This window comes from Ranitomeya imitator, chromosome 9, assembly GCF_032444005.1.
Source record: "Ranitomeya imitator isolate aRanImi1 chromosome 9, aRanImi1.pri, whole genome shotgun sequence".
Taxonomy (NCBI): domain Eukaryota; kingdom Metazoa; phylum Chordata; class Amphibia; order Anura; family Dendrobatidae; genus Ranitomeya; species Ranitomeya imitator.
Window position 1 is genome coordinate 28,578,895 of NC_091290.1, and position 21,811 is coordinate 28,600,705.

General features: G+C 41.2%; 1 protein-coding gene across 34 annotated transcripts in view; it reads right to left on the bottom strand.

Annotated features, from left to right (window-relative positions):
* NRXN2 (neurexin 2) overlaps positions 1-21,811 on the bottom strand; it is a 724,697-nt gene that overhangs the window by 667,231 nt on the left and 35,655 nt on the right. The gene's annotated exons all lie outside the window — the stretch shown is intronic.

A 21,811-nucleotide genomic window follows, 5' to 3' on the forward strand; every position in this document is an offset into this window, starting at 1 on the left:
TGTTCCAGCGGTGGCACCAGAGGTGAGTATAGGTGTTACAATTTACAAGAGGGAAACATAGAGATAAAAAGGGGTTATCTATGTAGTGGACAAACCCGTTAAAGACGCTTTTGAACTGTGCCTTTTTATGTATTTTTTTTAATAGGAGAAGCCTGAAATAATTCAAGTAAAAATTGTATTTTTCAGTAGAGAACAGCAACACTTCTTGCACTAAAAAGTGTGTGTGTGTGTGTGTGTGTGGGGGGGGGGCGGGGGGGGTTGGGGAAATGCAGCGTCAAATCTGCAACAAAAGTGCATCAAAAAAGGGAAAACTCATAAATATGAAGCCAAATGCAAACATCTGTAAAAATTACGTGCCAGAAAAAAAAAGCGCAGGGGGAACGGGGGTGAAGAAAATACGAAAAGAAAATCAATGAGTTAAAAATGCAGCATACAGTGAGTGAAAAATGCAGCAAAGCGCAGACGCTTGTGAAAATAAGGAAACAGAAAAAAATGCACAGGAGAGCGCGGAGGTGAAAAAAAAATACTAAAAGGAAATAAATCAAGCTACGCATATAGTGAGTTATAATACGCTTGTAGAAGGAGGAAACTTCACAAAAATTCTCCCTATCATTGAAACCCTGAAGAATTGCTGCAGCCGCTTCCCGGAACATTTCTGTTGTTCCACCTGCAGCAGGACAGGGAAGACGCGCTTTTATAGCTCACCTAATTGCTTGCTTATTTCTTATGCTCCCCGCAGGGATAAAGTTCCTGTTTATCTGCTACTACGGGGATACAGATCCTCACCTAGGGATGGCTGAGAGCAGAACAATTCAAAACAGGCACGGGGCTTTTAGTCTTACCGGTCTAATCCTGAAGACTAGAGCGTTACTGTACCATGTATGTGGTCATATATCCTATTCAAATTATCAGTTTTATGTGCTTTAAAAAACCGAGTACAATTGACCTAAATCTTCTTTAATCCATTCTCTGGGAAGCTAAAAGGAGATGCTAACAATTTTGATATAGTGTATTATGACCAGATTTGCTCTTCACTAAGGATATCCCTGTCCTTGAAATCATACAGAGGGATAAAGGTGAAGCGGCTGAAGTGCTTCCGAGCCCTTGACTTTGATGCGCTATTTCTGCCAAAACGAAAAAAAAAAAAAAAACACTATTGCCTTTAAAATCATCAAAAAATTTTGGAGATGTAAATAAAAATATAGTAATATAAAAAAAAAAAATATAAAAATAATAATAAAGCAAGCCATTTAATATTTTTTTTTTAATTATGGGGGTCATCATGGATAGACTCCATCATGTGGACTGGGATATTAAGCACTAGCGCATCATATTCTTCTATAGACTCTCAGTCAGAAATATTAAACGGGTTGTCCAGGCTTAGGGTTCAAGTCGCCCCCCCGAAGAAGCACTAACAGCGAAACGCGCGTCGGGGCCTCTCTTCCACGTCCTGGCAGTAAGTTAGTACTATTTATTTATCTCTCTACTTCTTTTCCCCTTTGTTCTGGCACTTTTTATACCTATACCTCTAGTCATAGTTCATTAAGTATGGTATTATACAGGCAAGACACTATAACATTCTATGGCCCTTCTAGCATGTTATATTGAATTTACGCACTGGCAGCTGTATATGGGTCTTTTAATTGTGTTTGCTTATATCCTAAAAATGTTGCTATAGGTACAAGGAGATATGTGTATTATAAAGATTGTACTCTCATTCTGCCTGGCATGGTTTCTAGGTGCCACTAGCCCTGTTATCATTTGTTATATATTGTTGCTTTACTTTTTTTTATGCAGTATTTATTAAAATTGATATATTTTATCAGTATTTTGCTCTGTGATTCACTTTTTCCTTTTCTGGGTAATATTAGGGTTCAAGTATGTAGTCACTCTCTGTGACTGCAGACTTGTAAATCCTCACAGCGTGCACAGTGCGTGCTGTCAGGATTCTCCGGCAGCGGGAGCAGTCGGGCGTGTCTTTGCAAGTATTCGATTTGCATACATGCGGTCACAAGCCAACTAGACTTGCACGGCCTCACTCAAGACAAGTGAATTTAGTGAGGCCGGACACATCTAGTTGGAATGTGGCCGGATGTATGCAAATCATATACTTGCTGTCGTACGATCGACCACTCCTGGTGCTGGCACTGAAGAATCCTTACAGTGCACAGTGCACATGATGTGAGGATTCACAAGTCTTCAGTCACGAAAAAAATGACTGCATACTTAAGTTCCAAGCCTGGACAACCCCTATGGATACCTATGACTTAGCAAACCTTACATATGTTAGTGATTACCTTCCAGCTAATAAAATTGCACTTTCAGTCCGCAATCGTAATCTCTTAGTTCATTTTCCAATCTACTGATATTCAGTTTACATCCTGATCCAAGTTTGAGGTTTTTATCTTTTGGGAGTTTCCCTCCTAGTAATATAGGCTGGATGGGAGGTCTGCACAGCTTCTATCCTGCACTTATTTCCTCTTCAACTGCTATTCTCCTTGCTTTTTGCCTTTCATCTTTGCCCCCCCAAGAGACTGTGGAAACTTTATCCCTTCTCCACTACACCTTCTCTACAATCCCTTCTATCTCCCTCCTGCTATCTCAAACAATGAGAGAAGGGAATCATATAGCAAAGAGCCATTAATACGAGTAGGAACTCTGAAAATTTGCTGATCACTCAGCTAGATAATGGACTTACAGACACACTGCAGCAGCAAAATAGTCAAAATGTTGAAATGAACACTTTTTAGAAAGTTGATTAGCTTTTATTTAGGATTAAAATAAGCAATAAAAAATATTCTGTGTGACATTGTATTAAGCCATTACGCTTTTAGTTACAGATAGCAAAATAGATATAGAGCACCAGCTCAATACACCTACGTTCCAAAAGGGAAAATTGTTCCTTGATAGGATAGAGATGGGCAATTCTGGTTTTATGGGATTTTTAAAAAAAATATTTCCTAGGGAAAAAATTAAGAACTAATTCTTTACTTGTTGAATCCATGTTTATGCCAAGATCACCGCTCCGATTGTCAGCGCTGTCCCTGCTATAATGATGTTCCAGTAAATTATTGGTCTCAATGGTGATGTTTGCTTGCTTGGCACATGACCTCTGAGCAGTCAAGTCCCTGATGGATGGGACATCATTACTGCAGGAACATGAGGACCATCGGGGCGGACTGGGATTTACATATTTTTTTAACAATCACTGTTCTAAAGCACATTTTTAGAAATCCTAAAAACCCCTGCAAATTCACTTAGTAGACCTCCCTGCATAGGTAAAACTTGAACAGACTTTTTTTTTGTTCATAACATACTTTATTACACAGTATCATGTCTAGAAAATGTGCATCTGAAGCTTCCAAGGTGCCAAACGTATGTAAACGACACCTGATAATAAGCCTCGGGATAAAACCTAAAACCATTACATGGGAAATGATGAACAATTGACGTCAATTTGTCTGGTGCAGTTGGGCGTAAGACCCCCTGAAAACTGCGTCGCTCCTCTTGAAATGTACAATAATCTCCCTGCTCCAAATAATATTTTGAGTAGAATATGGAAAAGCTAAACTGAAGCTGCCAGGAGCCATCTTCTTTAACCTATGAACATGCTGCCATCTTTCATTGTTATCAACTTCTCTGTGGCAGCAAAATTGCTACCAGTGACATAAGATATCTGAATGATTGCTTCAGTTTTCCATCCTAAAGATAAATTGTCAATAGAACATGTCCCCGTGAATTAAGGCACCTTACAGATGTCATCCAAGAGCAGAACCAAGGGACCCATGACAATGGGCAATTGACCAAAGCGAAGAAATGCAACACAGTATGCCAACTATAGTTTCGTCTACCACTCCTATCAAAATGATTTTAACAGAAGAGCTACATCTAGACGTCGGTTGCTTATACCAGACAAAAGTATCCGGTAGACGCATAAGTGTAAGGACTCACCAGGTGAGGTGGATCTAAGCCTTGGGTCCAGGTGGGCAAACAGACCCTTGGCGTTGATGCAACAAGCAGGAAGATACGTGAGCAGTGAGGACTTGGCACGTGAAGATATCTCAGGAGCAGCAGGGTGGATGAAGTGGATCCCAGCACAAACATAAACACAAAAGCACAGATGGTGGAGTTCAGCAAACATAGGAGTAGAGTCTTAATCCCAAGACACAGGTGTGTGTATCAATGGGCCTTAAATAAGTCAAGGGAGATGATGTCATTGATACATGCCGGGCAACCTTCAAAACTTGACGTGGAGCACAACACAAGGCAGTGGACCCAGGGGAAGGAAACAAAGGATAGGTGCGTAACACTTGACCTTATATTCCATTTACTCTTGAGAGAATAAATACAACCAATCTTAGAACCATGTTGACTAGAGATGGTTGAATCAGTTCTTTGAGAATCGAATTTGAGTCGAATTTCCTAAAATCTACAGGTCCCAGTGAATGCAAAAAAATTAGCCAAAAAGTCCAGCACCATTTTACACATTGGAGAAGACTGCGTGAATTACAAATTACTAGGTCTTCCCCAAAATATCTTACAGCCATTCTATCACATGGTGTAGCACCTCCGACCGGGAGGAATTATCATACCTGGTGTTTCTGATGGCAGTAATCCGGCACTTAGGATGCATCAATTGCTGTGCAGGCTCTCTAGATCTTGCTCTCTCGTGCTCTCCTGTCTGCTTTTCCGTTAGACACATTTAAAAAAGTGGAGAGCACTAAGAGTTAAAGCCATCTCATCAGGGCAAATGGAATTAATTTGCCATGAATTGAAATTTTGCGAAAAATGTGTCAAAGTTAGCAAATTCAAATTTCAAAAGGTTCAATCATCTACGCTGTTGACCCAACAATTAAAAAGTAGATCCTGTGTGTGCACAAAGAGCGTTGTATTAAAAATCAAGCTCACTGCCTTAGTGATCAGCATTTGGCAAGCCTATTGCCAGGAGATTTAGCAGTATTCACTATGATCAAGGGGGCAAAACATTCAAATCCAATTTGGCCCTAAATAGAATACATTTTTCTGCCTTCCCGAATATTTGCAGCTTAGCGAATTCCATTCCTTCTCATTATTTTTTGCATGATTTCTCTTCCCGCCTGTCGACCATGCACCACCGCCTTGGCATCAAGGTTTTATTCAACCAGACTTTCTCTTTCAAGAATTTTACATTTTCATGTAGCTTGGACAGCAGTAAGAATCTACTTTCATAAACTGTGTCTGCCTTCACCATATACCTGTGAAATTCAACCTTCTTAAGATGAATGTCAGCGTGTTTGGTGGTTAATCAAATCAATTCTTCTTAACATTTTTTGTGCTAGACAACATTATATGCAAATCGAACCTCAAGGTCATTTATTGATATAATGGTTTTTGTAATTCCTCTTTCTTATCCACTGTTTCTTTCTTTTTAAATTATTTTTTTACGAGACTTGAGTGTTTCTATATGGCCGCACCATCGTTTTGAAAGATGATTGCTCCCTATCTACAACATGAAAATATCTACGGTCACGACGGTCAGACTCGGGAAGGTAAACGGCTGCAGCCCAAATATTGAAAAAAAAAATCGCCTTTTTCCACTCGTTATTATAGCTGTCAGTATTAAATCATCTTTTTCAGGTTCACATTGCTTTTTTATGGTGCGTTTAACTAGAATCTGAGCAACGCTATCAGTCTTCATCTCATGATCATCCACGTCACCCTGCTTGGAGGAAGATGGGGAGGAAACAACACATGGACGATCACCGCGATGTTCACAGCAATGGAAAAAGGAATATTGATACTGTAATAAGGTAGTAAGGGCAGGGTGGCATGTGACCCGGCGAACCAATGTGTCAGCCGGTAGGTAAGAAACACAGAGAAAGCGGAACAATATCCCAGCAGGCGGGTGAGGAACTAAGAGCGGTAACTGCTATAAAACTGCTCCCTTGGGCTTTCAACGGGTCGGAGAATTTTTACATCTGAGAGGAGCCGCTGTGTTAAAAGGGTAGACATGAATGGAAGCGAAAGAAATAGAGGACAACTCTTTGGCAAGTAACTGTTTCATGCTATTCGTGCTTTTGGTTTCATTTACAAAACTGTGAGATGATTGTTTTGGGTCCAAATAAGAGTATGTGCCTATTGTGAGTGTGCTATTATATGTGCGAGTATGTCTGTTTATAGATTGGACCACCGCCTATCTAGAATGGTGCCAACGTCGGAGTCCTCGATGGATATGTCTCTTTATAGATTGGACCACCGCCTATCTAGAATGGTGCCAACGTTGGAGTCCTCGATGGATATGTCTCTTTATAGATTGGACCACCGCCTATCTAGAATGGTGCCAACGTTGGAGTCCTCGATGGATATGTCTGTTTATAGATGACAACCGCCTATCTAGAATGGCGCCTTCGCTGGAGCCCTCGATGGAGGCATGGCGTCCTTCGATGTTAGAGGAGGCTGCATATGCTCGGGAATTATAATCCTGGAAGAGGGAATGAAGAGAGCTGCACCGGCGTAGATGTTTGTCTCCAAAGTGGAAACTACACCTATCAGAAATGTAAGAAATATTGCAAGAAGGGTTTCCCACAAAACACAAGTAGCAAAAATGCTTCCAAAAGGTTAGAGTTTAAGCTGACTTGTATTATTTAATGTTAATTATATCGTATGTTAAAGCATGATAATGGTAGGGTCAGTGGTGTAACTAATGTCTGACCACTGTGTAAATTTGAACCTGAGCCCCCCCTACATGTTGGTCAGCTGTATAGGCACTTATAGCGTTTTAGATCCTATTAAGACATATGTGTTCACCCTTCATGTAATAATGTCCTATGCCCTGCCTCCTTCTTGTAATAATGCCCTCACACTGGACACCTTCCTGGTATAATGTCCTCCATCCTGGTATACCATCCCCCATTTTGGTATATTGACACCATGCTGGTATACTAACCTCATCCTAGTATAATGTCCACATTCTGGCGTAATGTCACCATCCTGGTATGCTATCCCCATCCTAGTATACTTTCCCCCATTCTGGTATAATGTCATCCATTCTGGTAGAGTGTCCCCCATTCTGGTATAATGTCCCCATCCTGGTATGTTATCCTTATCCTAGTATACTTTCCCCTATTCTGGTATAATGTCATCCATTCTGGTAGAATGTCCCCCATTCTGGTATAATGTCACCATGCTGGTATGTTATCCTTATCCTAGTATACTTTCCCCTATTCTGGTATAATGTCATGCATTCTGGTAGAATGTCCCCCATTCTGGTATAATGTCACCATCCTGGTATGTTATCCTTATCCTAGTATACTTTCCCCTATTATGGTATAATGTCGTCCATTCTGGTAGAATGTCCTCTATTCTGGTATAATGTCCCACATTCTAGTATAATGTCGTCCATCCTGGTATAATGTCCCCCATTCTGGTATAATGCCCCAATCATGTTATAATATCCCCCATTCTGGTATAATGTCACCCATTCTGGTATAATGTCCACATTCTGGTATAATGTCACCATCCTAGTATGTTATCCTTATCCTAGTATACTTTCCCCTATTCTTGTATAATGTCCACATTCTGGTATAATGTCGTCCATTCTGGTAGAATGTACTCAATTCTGGTATAATGTCTCCATCCTGGTATAATGTCCACATTCTGGTATAATGTCGTCCATCCTGGTATAATGTCCCCCATTCTGGTATAATGCCCTAATCATGTTATAATGTCCCCCATTCTGGTATAATGTCCCCATCCTGGTATGATATCTCCCATTTTGGTATAATGTCGCTCATCCTGGTATAATGTCCCCATCCTGGTATAATACCCCCCCATTCTTGTATAATGTCTTCATCCTGGTACAATGTCCCCCCATTCTGGTATGATGTACCCATTGTGGAATAATAATGCCCATCTGAGGATGCACATCTAGCTGAAATTGGTGCCAGCGGGCCTCCCTCCAAAAAAGGCCTGGTCCAGTCGCACCCTCTGTGACTGCAATTTTTACTCTCCAGATAGGGTTTATGCTTATAGGTATCCCTGACTATGTGTTTATACATCTTAGTTAGACAAGAGCAAAAAAAATTACAATATCTTGGTCCGGCATCCACTTTGGCACTCCATGGCAGCTGTCCCAGGGCGGTGTGAACTTCTTTTGCTAGCGCCCGAATACCGACATCCAGGGGTGGCCTCTTGCTATTACTAGAACCCCGAATATGTCATGATGTCACAGCTCGGGTCATATCATGACTTGGGCGACACATGACATCATGATGTCACAGCTCGGGTCATATCATGACTTTGGCGACACATGACATCATGATGTCACAGCTCGGGTCATATCATGACTTGGGCGACACATGACATCATGATGTCACAGCTCGGGTCATATCATGACTTGGGCGACACATGACATCATGATGTCACAGCTCGGGTCATATCATGACTTGGGCGACACATGACATCATGATGTCACAGCTCGGGTCATATCATGACTTGGGCGACACATGACATCATGATGTCACAGCTCGGGTCATATCATGACTTGGGCGACACATGACATCATGATGTCACAGCTCGGGTCATATCATGACTTGGGCGACACATGACATCATGATGTCACAGCTCGGGTCATATCATGACTTGGGCGACACATGGCATCATGATGTCACAGCTCGGGTCATATCATGACTTGGGCGACACATGACATCATGATGTTGCATTGCCTAATTATTGCCAAAAACATTGCCCTGGTCCGGCTGCCAAGAAGTACCAAAGTGGACGCTACACCAGGGCACTGCAAATCTTTTGACTAATTTCTAATCTTAAATTATTACAATGCCCAATCAAAAAGTATACCACTAATAATATATATTCAATATAGACATAAAATACCAAACACTTAACACAAAGCACTTTTCCATTTTTTCTAAAGCAAATTTTCACCTTCAGAAAAAAACTTGAAAGATGATATGGGGAATTAGGGATTATATAGAGAAATTATATCGAGCAGGCAAAAAAAATCCAAGCTGTCCAATTTCTCTTTCCATTGGGCTATTCCCAAAGGTGTTAGGCTAAATCCGAATCTGCTGATGAAAATCTAATATCTATCTCAGATGTATGAAGCTAATAAATCTAAATGCTCGATAAAAAATGGTGCATATAATATACCTAGACATACAGAAAATGTCAGACGGTAATATTTGCACATGAGACGAAGACAAAGATCCTTGACTCTACAATATTCTCTACTTGATGATACAAATTTACAGAAAACGATAGGTTACATTATATAAGCCGGCCATATCACTGCCCACTAATCAATGTCCAACTGTGGCCGTTTATCTTCCTCCCACGCCAACTGGTGTCTAAATTTATCAGTTTCATCTCAAAGCATTAAGACAGCAAAAGTTATATTAACCTTCAAATGTTTACTGTCAGGTATAAAGTGTTGCACTTTAATAGAGAATCCAAACAAGTCGATAAGAGTTCTTGGAGAAAATAATATTGGTTTCCCTCTGATGTCACACCTATGGTCCTCATTTCTGCGAAGTGTCACCAGATGGGGAATATGAGATTTTTTTTTTTTTCCCAAATTTTTTTTTAATCTGTTTCAGATTGTTGGCTTAATATGCTGACACTTGCGGAACAGCAACAAATACTTGCTGTAGGGCAGACTGTCAGCCCTCCTGGGCCGGAGCCGGGTCTGTTTATTATGTTAACACATACTCAAACATGTTGTATAATCACGGACAAAAGCAAGCAGATGCCTACGGGGCGGCTCCGCTTTAGGGACATAGCTGGATGCTAGAATACTAAATATATTTTCTCCAACTTCTAATGTATATTCATATTAATGATGTTCTGTCGTTTAGTCACAGAACGTTTTAAAACAAGCGTAAAGTGATAATTATAAAAAAAATAATAGTAATTAAAAATAATTAAATTCAATTATGAAATTAGTTATTGTAATTTATAAATCTTGACATAGGAATCGAAAACCGGCTATACTCTTTGTGCCTTTTGGATATTCCTCCATTCTTCACTTGGAAGCCCCCTGTAATCAACTAAACACAAGATCTCGAAAGAGACCTGGAGCATTTCGTAGGGCCATGTGTCTTCTGCAAACATATAAATATGAAATCGAAATCTGAAATATATTGTTTCATAAAAATACTTTAAAGCGTTCTGTTCAAAAAGCATGACTTTCCTGCCCAACAGTTAAAAGCTGGTATCCATGAGCAAACTAGTCTACTATGTCCAGAAATTGTCTTGATTCTCATTCTCTGTAACTTGCCGTTCATGTTTGGTGGGCAGTTCCTATCCATCACCATTCTACCAACACTATAGGTGCTGAAACTGAATTTTTGTTCCCATTGCTCTCACTGTTGTTCAGTAGCTTGCTTGTCCGGAACTCAAAGTTCTCCCATTTGTTTGGCCTGTATTTAGTTTGAAGACAGTAGAGCAGGAGCAGAGAGACAAAGACCATCCTCCACTTCCTGTAGAGAAATGAAGACCTGTCCCCACTTATTGTAGAAAGACATAGCATGCCCCCACTTACTGTAGAAAAATTAAGACCCATTTCTACTTTTTGGAGAGACAAAGACCCACACTTCTTTTAGAGAGAAATGTTCTCTCTCACTTCCTGTAGACAAATTAAGACTCATTTCAACTTTTTCTAGAGAGACAAAGACCCACACTTCCTATAGAGAGAAAGGCTCGCCCCCACTTCCTGTAGAGAAACAAAGACCTGCCCCCACTTCCTGTAGAGAAACAAAGACATGTCCTCACTTCATGAAGAGACAAAGGCCTGCCCCGACTTCCTGTAGAGAAACCAAGATCTGCTCCCACTTCCAGTAGAGAGACAAGGATCCACCCCTGCTTTTTATAGAGAGACAAAGATTCTGTAGAGCAAAAAATACCCAACCCTACTATCTGTAAAGAGACAAAGGCTCACCCGCACTTCCTCAAGAGAGACAATGGCTTGTTTTTGCTTCCAGTTGAGAGGCAAAGGCCCACCACACTTCCTGCAGCAAAACGAAGACCCGCCCCACTTCTTGTTGAGAAAAAAGACCCACCTCCACTTAAGAGACAAAGGCTCACCCCTGCTTTCTAGAGAGACAAGGGCTCACCCTCACTTCCTGTAGAACAACAAATTCCTACTCCTACTTTCCGTAAAGAGACAAAGGCTCACCCCTGCTTTCTATAGAGACAAGGGCTCACCCTCACTTCCTGTAGAACAACAAATTCCTACTCCTACTTTCTGTAAAGAGACAAAGGGTCACACCAACTTTCTGTAGAGAAACAAGGACCAACCTGACCTTGCTTCCAGTTGATAGACAAAGGGTCACTCCTACTTCCTGTGGGGAGACAAAGACCTGCCACTGTGTCCTGTATCTAATCTCAGTGTTTTTTTTCTATTAGAGACAGATTACACTTTGCAACAGTCAGTAGACAGCAAGTTACACAGAACCATGACCATTATTGCTACAATAGGTGTGTATTCACTCTCTGTGAATTCCTTGCCCTTTTATTATTGTTAAATATTATTAATATTGACCTTAGTTAATTCAAAGAAAGACTACTGTTCTTGGTCTGATCTTTAAATGTATGCTTTGACTTCCTTAATGAGTTCTTATATTGCAGGGATCATGAAAGTCCAGTCACTCCAATAAACATTTACTACTGTCTGTCACTGTCATTTAATAGTGTTCCAGAACTGATTTGTAACATGTATATGTTCCATATTAACCTGAATTGGAGACATAATAGATGGATTCTTCAAGGGTAACATCACGCAGGGTAGACTATGCTGAACAAAGAAACAGTGCTCCATAGAAAGGTCAACACAAGCACCACCACCTCGGTGGCCTTGAGGAAGTGACGGGACCCAGAGTGCCTAAGAAGTTTACTCTGACCAGCATTCATCCACTGTACATTTACAGCACATATGTGCACTGCATCTATGGAGCCAATGCAGGAGATCTTTATACAGCCAACATGTGAATCTAACTGCTATGATCAGAGTTAGCTCCGACTACAGCAGTTTCACCTCTTAGATGTTGCGACACCCATCGCCCAACCCCTTTGATGCAACATGATTGCAAAGAGAGGATAGTGTCGTTATGGCAGTTGTGAAGCCTACTGAAGGCTCCCGTGTCTGCCATAGTTGTACACCTATAAAGATCTAGCTTAGGCTTCATAGGAGATAGACAATTTTACAATACACTGCAAAACTGTAGCATTGCAATATATTGTCCAAGCAATCAGGATGCAATAAAAAAAATATATATTTGGTTTTTAGAACCTAAAAAAATTTCATATCACTCCCATTTCCAGAATGTAAATAAAACAACATATTTGGTGTAGCAACATGCATAAAGGTCCAGACTAATATAAAATAATATTTAGCCAATAATGTGGATGCCAAAACAAAGAAAATAAAAAATAAAGCGGTTTTCCGCTACTTTAACTTAGAATAGATCATCAATGTCTGATCGGTGGGATGCCACAATCTATAACTCCGCCGATTTGCTTTTCTTGGTGCCGGCGGTGGCTGGAAGGGCTCAGTTATGGAGCTACTCTGTCTAGTAATAATGGCCACAGCCCAGTTCTGCACATCTGCCCCCTGATTTGAATAAGGGGCGGATGTGCAGTACCCGGCCGCGGCCACTATCTGTAGACGGAGCAACTCTGTAACTGAGCACTTCCATCAAGAACAGCTGATTGGCGGGGGATCAGACATTGATGATCTATCCTAAGGATAGGACATCAATGTTAAAGTAATGGACAAGACTCTTTAAATGGCAGAATCGCTGTTTTTTCGTCACTTCACCTCCCCAAAAATAGAGATCAGAAAAGTGATATAAACCTCAAATAGTAATGAGAAAAACTACGTTAAAAATCGAACCCTGATACATCTGTATCAACGGAAAAAAATAAAGTTACAGCAAGGAGGAAAAATTGGCACCGAAGATGGATCCATTCTACTCTATTCCAACGAAAAGTAGCATGGAACCCTTATCAAGCATGTTAGGTCCAATCTTGGATGCTGATGATTTCTCAGGAGGTTCACTGCAAGGATCAGAAAAGTATCAGTGAGAGAAATGTGCAAAATGTGTGAATGTGCCAATAGGTTTTCACAGCACAATTATCTGTTGGCGTTTGACTCAACGAGTAGGTGAGCTGATAATCAAATTGTGACATATTTTGTTTGCGATGAGACTCTGACTTATTAATTTATACAAGTTATTTTCAGAGACTGTTAAATCACAGAAGTAGGAGGAATTAGTTTGTGAAAACGGATAAGTCCAATTGGCTTTATGTCCAAAAAGTAGAGGCGATAACACAAAAGTGGGACGTGTCCGATAATAACAATTTGATTCCAGATTTGAAACTTCCAGCTACAGATTATTACATGATAGAGTGCAATCTTGCAAATCATTGTGATTTTTTGTCTTTTTGGGGGAGTATTTTTTTTTTTTGCCAGAGGTCCTTTGACAAATTCGGAACGATGAGCGTCGTACGGTTTCCATGTCATTACTATGAGAAGGTTATGATGCCCAGTCAACAAATACAATCAAGCACTCAGGTCACTGCTGAACCATGAAAGATGTGTTGTCAAAGCGAAAAACCTTCTGGCTCCAGATTTGCACATTATGGACATGCACAGATGAGCAATGGGAATTTATATTCCGCAACGGTCAAAGCATTTGATGTTTTTGCAATGTACTCTGCGTGTAATTATTTAATTTGCATTGATTTAATGGTTTACGTCTAAAGCCTCACACAAAGATTTGTTCTCGGATGACGTTAAGACGTCAACCAACACCCAAAAAAAATTAAAACACAGTGGTTATATTATAGGGGGTTGTCTCACAAACATGATTCCGCGTCATATGTCTAAATGGATGTCATAAACTGGTGATCTTCTCTTCATAAGCCACGAAGAAGAGTTGTTCACCAACAGGCATACACAGATGACTAAGCTAAACTACGTCCCATCTTTTGCTGATATTTTGAGTATTTTATTTTCATTCCGGAACTTTATTTTTGAAAAATTCAATAAAACTTCACTTTCTGGAGGGCACAAAATATCCATTTCTTTTATCGGATTTGCTAGTGTATAGTTTTGAATGACACCTTTCATTTTACCATATAATGTTATAAAATATGGTAAAAAAAAAATTGCAAGTGCAATAAAATTGTGAAAAATGGAATTCCGTTGTTATATTTTGGGTTTTGTTTTTACAGTGTTTATTGTGCAGTAAAAATGACCTGTCAGCACGATTCTGCCGGTAAGTACAATTATGATGATCTCAATCTTGTATAACTTTGTAAGAAAAAAATATATGATTTGTGCAACTGTTTTTCGAGACCCATAACATATTTATTGCTCAGTTGATGGACTCCGTGAGAGCTTCCGTGACTAGGTTCAGTCTTTGATACAATTTTGGAGTAGAAACGGTGTTTTGGTTGCTTTTTATTACATTTTTATTGAGAAGGTTCTGCAGCCAAAAAAGCAGCAATTCTGTTTTTTTACCCTATGGCCTTTACCTTACAAATTAAACATGTTTATATTTTGATAAATCAGACTTTTTCAGACATTGTGATACCAAGTTTAATTTTGTACTTAAACTTTTTTTATACAGTACAGACCAAAAGTTTGGACACACCTTCTCATTTAAAGATTTTTCTGTATTTTCATGACTATGAAAATTGTACGTTCACACTGAAGGCATCAAAACTATGAATTAACACATGTGGAATTATATACTTAACAAGAAAGTGTGAAACAACTGAAAATATGTCTTATATTCTAGGTTCTTCAAAGTAGCCACCTTTTGCTTTGATGACTGCTTTGCACACTCTTGGCATTCTCTTGATGAGCTTCAAGAGTTAGTCACCGGGAATGGTTTTCACTTCACAGGTGTGCCCTGTCAGGTTTAATAAGTGGGATTTCTTGCCTTATAAATGAGGTTGGGACCATCAGTTGTGTTGTGTAGAAGTCTGGTGGATACACAGCTGATACTCCTACTGAATAGACTGTTAGAATTTGTATTATGGCAAGAAAAAAGCAGCTAAGTAAAGAAAAACGAGTGGCCATCATTACTTTAAGAAATGAAGGTCAGTCAGTCTGAAAAATTGGGAAAACTTTGAAAGTGTCCCCAAGTTCAGTGGCAAAAACCATCAAGCGCTACAAAGAAACTGGCTCACATGAGGACCACCCCAGGAAAGGAAGACCAAGAGTCACCTCTGCTTCTGAGGATAAGTTTATCAGAGTCACCAGCCTCAGAAATCGCAGGTTAACAGCAGCTCAGATTAGAGACCAGGTCAATGCCACACAGAGTTCTAGCAGCAGACACATCTCTACAACAACTGTTAAGAGGAGACTTTGTGCAGCAGGCCTTCATGGTAAAATAGCTGCTAGGAAACCACTGCTAAGGACAGGCAACAAGCAGAAGAGACTTGTTTGGGCTAAAGAACACAAGGAATGGACATTAGACCAGTGGAAATCTGTGCTTTGGTCTGATGAGAACCAATTTTGACATCTTTGGTTCCAACCACCGTGTCTTTGTGCGATGCAGAAAAGGTGAACGGATGGACTCTACATGCCTGGTTCCCACTGTGAAGCATGGTGGAGGAGGTGTGATGGTGTGGGGGTGCTTTGCTGGTGACACTGTTGGGGATTTATTCAAAATTGAAGGCATACTGAACCAGCATGGCAAAAGGGCCAACAAGGGGTAAGAATCTCTGGGAACTCCTTCAAGATTGTTGGAAGACCATTCCCGGTGACTACCTGTTGCAGCTCATCAAGAGAATGCCAAGAGTGTGCAAAGCATTCGTCAAAGCAAAAGGTGGCTACTTTGAAGAACCTAGAATATAAGACATAATTTCAGTTGTTTCACACTTTTTTGTTAAGTATATAATTCCACATGTGTTAATTCATAGTTTTGATGCCTTCAGTGTGAACGTACAATTTTCATAGTCATGAAAATACAGAACAATCTTTAAATGAGAAGGTGTGTCCAAACTTTTGGTCTGTACTGTATATTTTTAAAAACGTTTTATTTATTTATTTTAGCTTCCCTAGGGGGCTTGAACTGATTATCATTTGTTCACTTCTACCAGGCTTCATTGGAGTGGCAACATGGACCTTCATTAGACTCTAGGCTGCAATGGCGACCCTTCGGCAATTCGTGATCACATTACTGGAGCTGATGTGCCCCCGAGTGGACACTCCATAATGATGCCACTGACAAAGATTGAGCTAGCTCCGATCACTGCTGTGATAGACAGGTGCTGGCAGTTTAATACAGCCAAGACCTGCCCTACAAGGAGAGTGCTCAGCTCCGGAGTGTTCTCCATACACCCATACCCGGCATAGGATGGAACCAATATGTACCATGTTCGAAAGAAGTTAAAAGGGTTATGTTATCAATAATTTTCATCACCGATGCACAGAACAGGTGATGAACAAGATTGGATGGGCTCTGACGACAATTCCTTGTTTTCTGAGTAAAGGTAGAATAAAGTAAAGTAGAAGCTGCAAATTGGAGAAGTGATACACACACATTTTGCAAGAACCTTCTTGATATTGATGGAACATGATATTTTTGGTATCAATATAACTTGTTGGCACTGTTGTAATTTGGAGTACCTCTCTTTTTTTGGTAGATGGAATAATAGTGGTAAGTGTGATCAGCTTTCCTATAGACTATGAATGAAGAATTGGTCGACACTCCAGATTTGGAAGGCGGGGTCTGAGTAGTCAGATTCTCAAAGAATATTCATTCATCTCCTAGCATGCCGTGATACCTATGATATGCAACAGAAAAAAATATGCATTTCTCCATGTGAGATCAGAAACAGTAAGAGGCACACTAATGTCCATAGGCGCCCTACAATTGCTCCCAGGTACGGACTGGGGCTGAATTTCCTGGTGTTTGAAATCACACAGGCCCATGTTGTCCCCGTCCCCATGAACCAGATGGTTATATTACTAATATTTCCCTGGATGGAGGAAGGTAAGATTTACTACAAGACCAATATACTAATGATACCCGTGGCCTGCTGGGGTAAGTGATGGAGTCGGCGACTTTGTGCTCCATTACAATTCTTAACAGTATGGGTGTCTTGAGAAAACTGATTCTGTTAACAACTTTGCAGACAAGGCAGCCCATGACCAGACAGGCCCTTCTGGCATTTGCCAGAATTGCCAAATGGCCAGTCCGGCCCTGATTGCTCCATACAACTGATGTGTTTCAAAGAATAGAAGTTTTATTAAATATGGTCGATGCGAATACTTTTCTGCCCAATGATGACAGAAGTATTCTAGGAGTGATACCTTCATTGGCTAACCAGAAAATAGTAGCCAATAAAGGTATCACTCCTAGAATACTTCTGTCATCATTGGGCAGAAAAGTATTCACATCGATTTTTCTGGCTAACACGGTACCACAATACAATTTGTTAGTGTACATAATTAAATATGGTCAAAAGGCATCTTTTCAAATGCCTATGAAACATGACAAAAAACAAATATATATCTTCTCTACCAAAAAGTTTCCAATGCACAGATTGGGGAAGGCAATCCAGGCAATTGCCCAAGGTTTTGAGTATCGGAGGAGGGTGGACACCAACATGCCACTTTGCCTATATTGAGTCTTTTAAATCCGGTGAATGAAAGCCTAGCCCCAGTTCTAGGGTCTCCCTAATTACTCATTTACAGAAGCGCACCCTTAGGGTATGTGCACACAACAGCTTTTTCAGGCGGGTACGCTCAGTAAACCACCTGAAAAAGCTCTAAACATTCAAACGAATGTACATATGCATAGCAATGTAAAAAAAACCATTTGCTCTACATATGTTCAGTCTGTGGACCTCAGGTTTCCAAAGACGTTAAGCGGTGTAAAAAAAAGGGACCAGTCAATTTTTCAGGCGACTTCAACTTGGACATTCATTAGTGTATACGATTTTAAAAAAAAAGATGCTTCAGGGCAATATACACCAGCTTGTCTTGAAATGACTTTCCCATGAAAAACCCACCGTATTCGCAGTTGTCTAAAAAAAATGCACATATCCTTACTATTGGAGAAATTTGTCCTCATTTTCTCTCATGGGGTGAAATTCAATTTTTGGAATAAAATATAAACCATAAGATGTTGTAAAAGAGACTCACAATATATAGAGAAACATTTCTTCTGTCTGGAATAGCAACAGTAATGGTAGCCGTAGACAGCAAACTGGGCTACAGCCATTAAATATGACATTATCTGATATTTATACATGGTACACTGGGTGCAGATCCAAATGTAGGTATCTGGACCCGTGCCACATCCTCTGTTTATGTAATTAATACATATTTTATATCAACTTGTGCCCATTACCTCCACTCACCGGCATAATAACTAAAGATGTATCAAAAGCGAAAACGATTAACGAAGGATAACTGCTAATAGAAACAAGGGATAATGTCTTGAAACAGAGACGTTCTTTCTACAAAGATGTAAAAAAAAATGGGGAAAAAAACTAACAGATCTTCATATAAAAGGCATAATGTTTAGTATAACTTCTGGAATGCATTATATAGTGCAGATGATTCCAACCTCTACTACCTTCTTGTAGGCCACAGTCAGTCCTGAGCATTGGTCAAATACGAGACATCGATTTGATGAAAATTTTATTTTTGTTGAATGTTTAAAATGTGCTAAACGTGGAAAATTCAAAAAATTTGAACTCAATTTGGGCTAATCGCTAAAAAGGGGGAACGGTGGTTCCCAATAATGCCGTGCAGCTTAAACACCAAATAACACAGCACAGCCAATCAGGAAGCACTATCACAGCCTGTATAAAAGCTGAGGCAGGAAATGCAGCCATTTTGCGGTGACTCTGGATAGTGACAAGACTTCACAGCTCACATCTTAGTCGTAAAACACTGAATTAACTGAACAGATAGTGAGTGACAGCATAGAAGAACAGGTACCATCTGTTTACCCGTATACAATATGCAGTTGAAGTTCATGAAATTTGTGGTGAATCAAGTCACCATGAATCTAATTTTTGGGGAAAAATTCTACAAAACCTGCAAATTCTATTTTGAGGAGATTCGCATATCTCTATCGGAGAAAAATCTAACTGGGGATGGAGCACACATTGCGTAGAACCAGTTTCGAAATGGGTTGAGAACTATTTTCAGGAGGCAGATGCTTGGGAAGTTCTATGTCACTCCCAGATCACTTAACCCTGCTGTTGTCTTCGGTCTGGGGAGACCGATTATGAACTTTGGTATTTTTTGGAGTGTTCAAGATGCGGTTCTGAAACTTGTGGTTGATTGACTTAAATGAGGATGGGTCGGTCGGCCACGGGTTTCAGAGCTGCATCTTGAATATTTTAAAGAATGTTGAGGTTCAAGGTCGGTCATTTTTGACCGAAGACAAGAGCAGGGTTAATGCATCATTTGTATATGAATTAAAATGCTGATTACTCAAAATGCAGCAACAAATTGAAAATACCCATGGATTTAGCTTGTATTCTCATATATGGAGTTTGAAGGGGGTTGATCTTACTAACAAATTCTGTTGAAATAGTTGATCTCTAGTACTCAATGGCAGCACAATGCATTTGTTGGAGCGGTTCTGTACAGTTTCCTTTAATGTTTACATCCAGCTGATGGAGCTAACAACAGCTGACCGCTGGGTGCCAGAATCCTACTGATCTGATATTGATGACCTTTCCTAAGGATAGGTCATCGATATCATATGACAGGACAACCCCTTTAATATGGAGTATAGTATAATTAGTGTATAAAGTAACAGGCAGAATAGTATCATGCCCTACTGTATATAGTATTAATGATATAGTGTAATTTTTTTCTATGGATACGTATGAATATGTACATACCTCCCAACTTTCGAGGAAGGGAAAGAGGCATAAAGTTAGCGGCGCGCGTAGCGGCAAATTTTAGGCCACACCTCTGACCACACCCATTTCACAACTAGCCACGCCCCAACCACACCCATTTAGCACTTCTGATCACAATGTTTCGTAAACAATACTTATAAACAAAAAAATATGGCCACACACGACACTCCATACTGTACAATGGCCACACACGATGCTCCATAGTGTACAATGGCCACACACGACGCTCCATACTGTACAATGGCCACACACGACGCTCCATACTGTACAATGGCCACACACGACGCTCCATACTGGACAATGGCCACACACGACGCTACATACTGTACAATGGCCACACACGACGCTCCATACTGTACAATGGCCACACACGACGCTCCATACTGTACAATGGCCACACACACGACGCTCCATACTATACAATGGCCCCACACGACGCTCCATACTGGACAATGGCCCCACACGACGCTCCATACTGGACAATGGCCCCACACGACGCTCCATACTGTACAATGGCCACACACGACGCTCCATACTGTACAATGGCCCCACACGACGCTACATACTGTACAATGGCCACACACGACGCTCCATACTGTACAATGGCCACACACGACGCTCCATACTGTACAATGGCCACACACACGACGCTCCATACTATACAATGGCCCCACACGACGCTCCATACTGGACAATGGCCCCACACGACGCTCCATACTGGACAATGGCCCCACACGACGCTCCATACTGTACAATGGCCACACACGACGCTCCATACTGTACAATGGCCCCACACGACGCTCCATACTGTACAATGGCCACACACGACGCTCCATACTGGACAATGGCCACACACACGACGCTCCATACTGTACAATGGCCCCACACGACGCCCCATACTGTACAATGGCCACACATGACGCTCCATACTGTACAATGGCCCCTACACGACGCTCCATACTGTACAATGGCCACACACGACGCTCCATACTGGACAATGGCCACACACACGACGCTCCATACTGTACAATGGCCCCACACGACGCTCCATACTATACAATGGCCCCACACGACGCTCCATACTGGACAATGGCCCCACACGACGCTCCATACTGGACAATGGCCCCACACGACGCTCCATACTGTACAATGGCCACACACGACGCTCCATACTGTACAATGGCCCCACACGACGCTCCATACTGTACAATGGCCACACACGACGCTCCATACTGTACAATGGCCACACACACGACGCTCCATACTGTACAATGGCCCCACACGACGCCCCATACTGTACAATGGCCACACATGACGCTCCATACTGTACAATGGCCCCTACACGACGCTCCATACTGTACAATGGCCACACACGACGCTCCATACTGGACAATGGCCACACACACGACGCTCCATACTGTACAATGGCCCCACACGACGCTCCATACTATACAATGGCCCCACACGACGCTCCATAGTGTACAATGGCCACACACGACGCTCCATACTGTATAATAGCCACACATGACGCTCCATACTGTACAATGGCCACACACGACGCTCCATACTGTACAATGGCCCCTACACGACGCTCCATACTGTACAATGGCCACACGCGACGCTCCATACTGGACAATGGCCACACACACGATGCTCCATACTGTACAATGGCCCCACACGACGCTCCATACTATACAATGGCCCCACACGACGCTCTATAGTGTACAATGGCCACACACGACGCTCCATACTGTATAATAGCCACACATGACGCTCCATACTGTACAATGGCCACACACGACGCTCCATACTGGACAATGGCCCCACACGACGCTCCATACTGTACAATGGCCACACACGACGCTCCATACTGGACAATGGCCACACACGACGCTCCATACTGTACAATGGC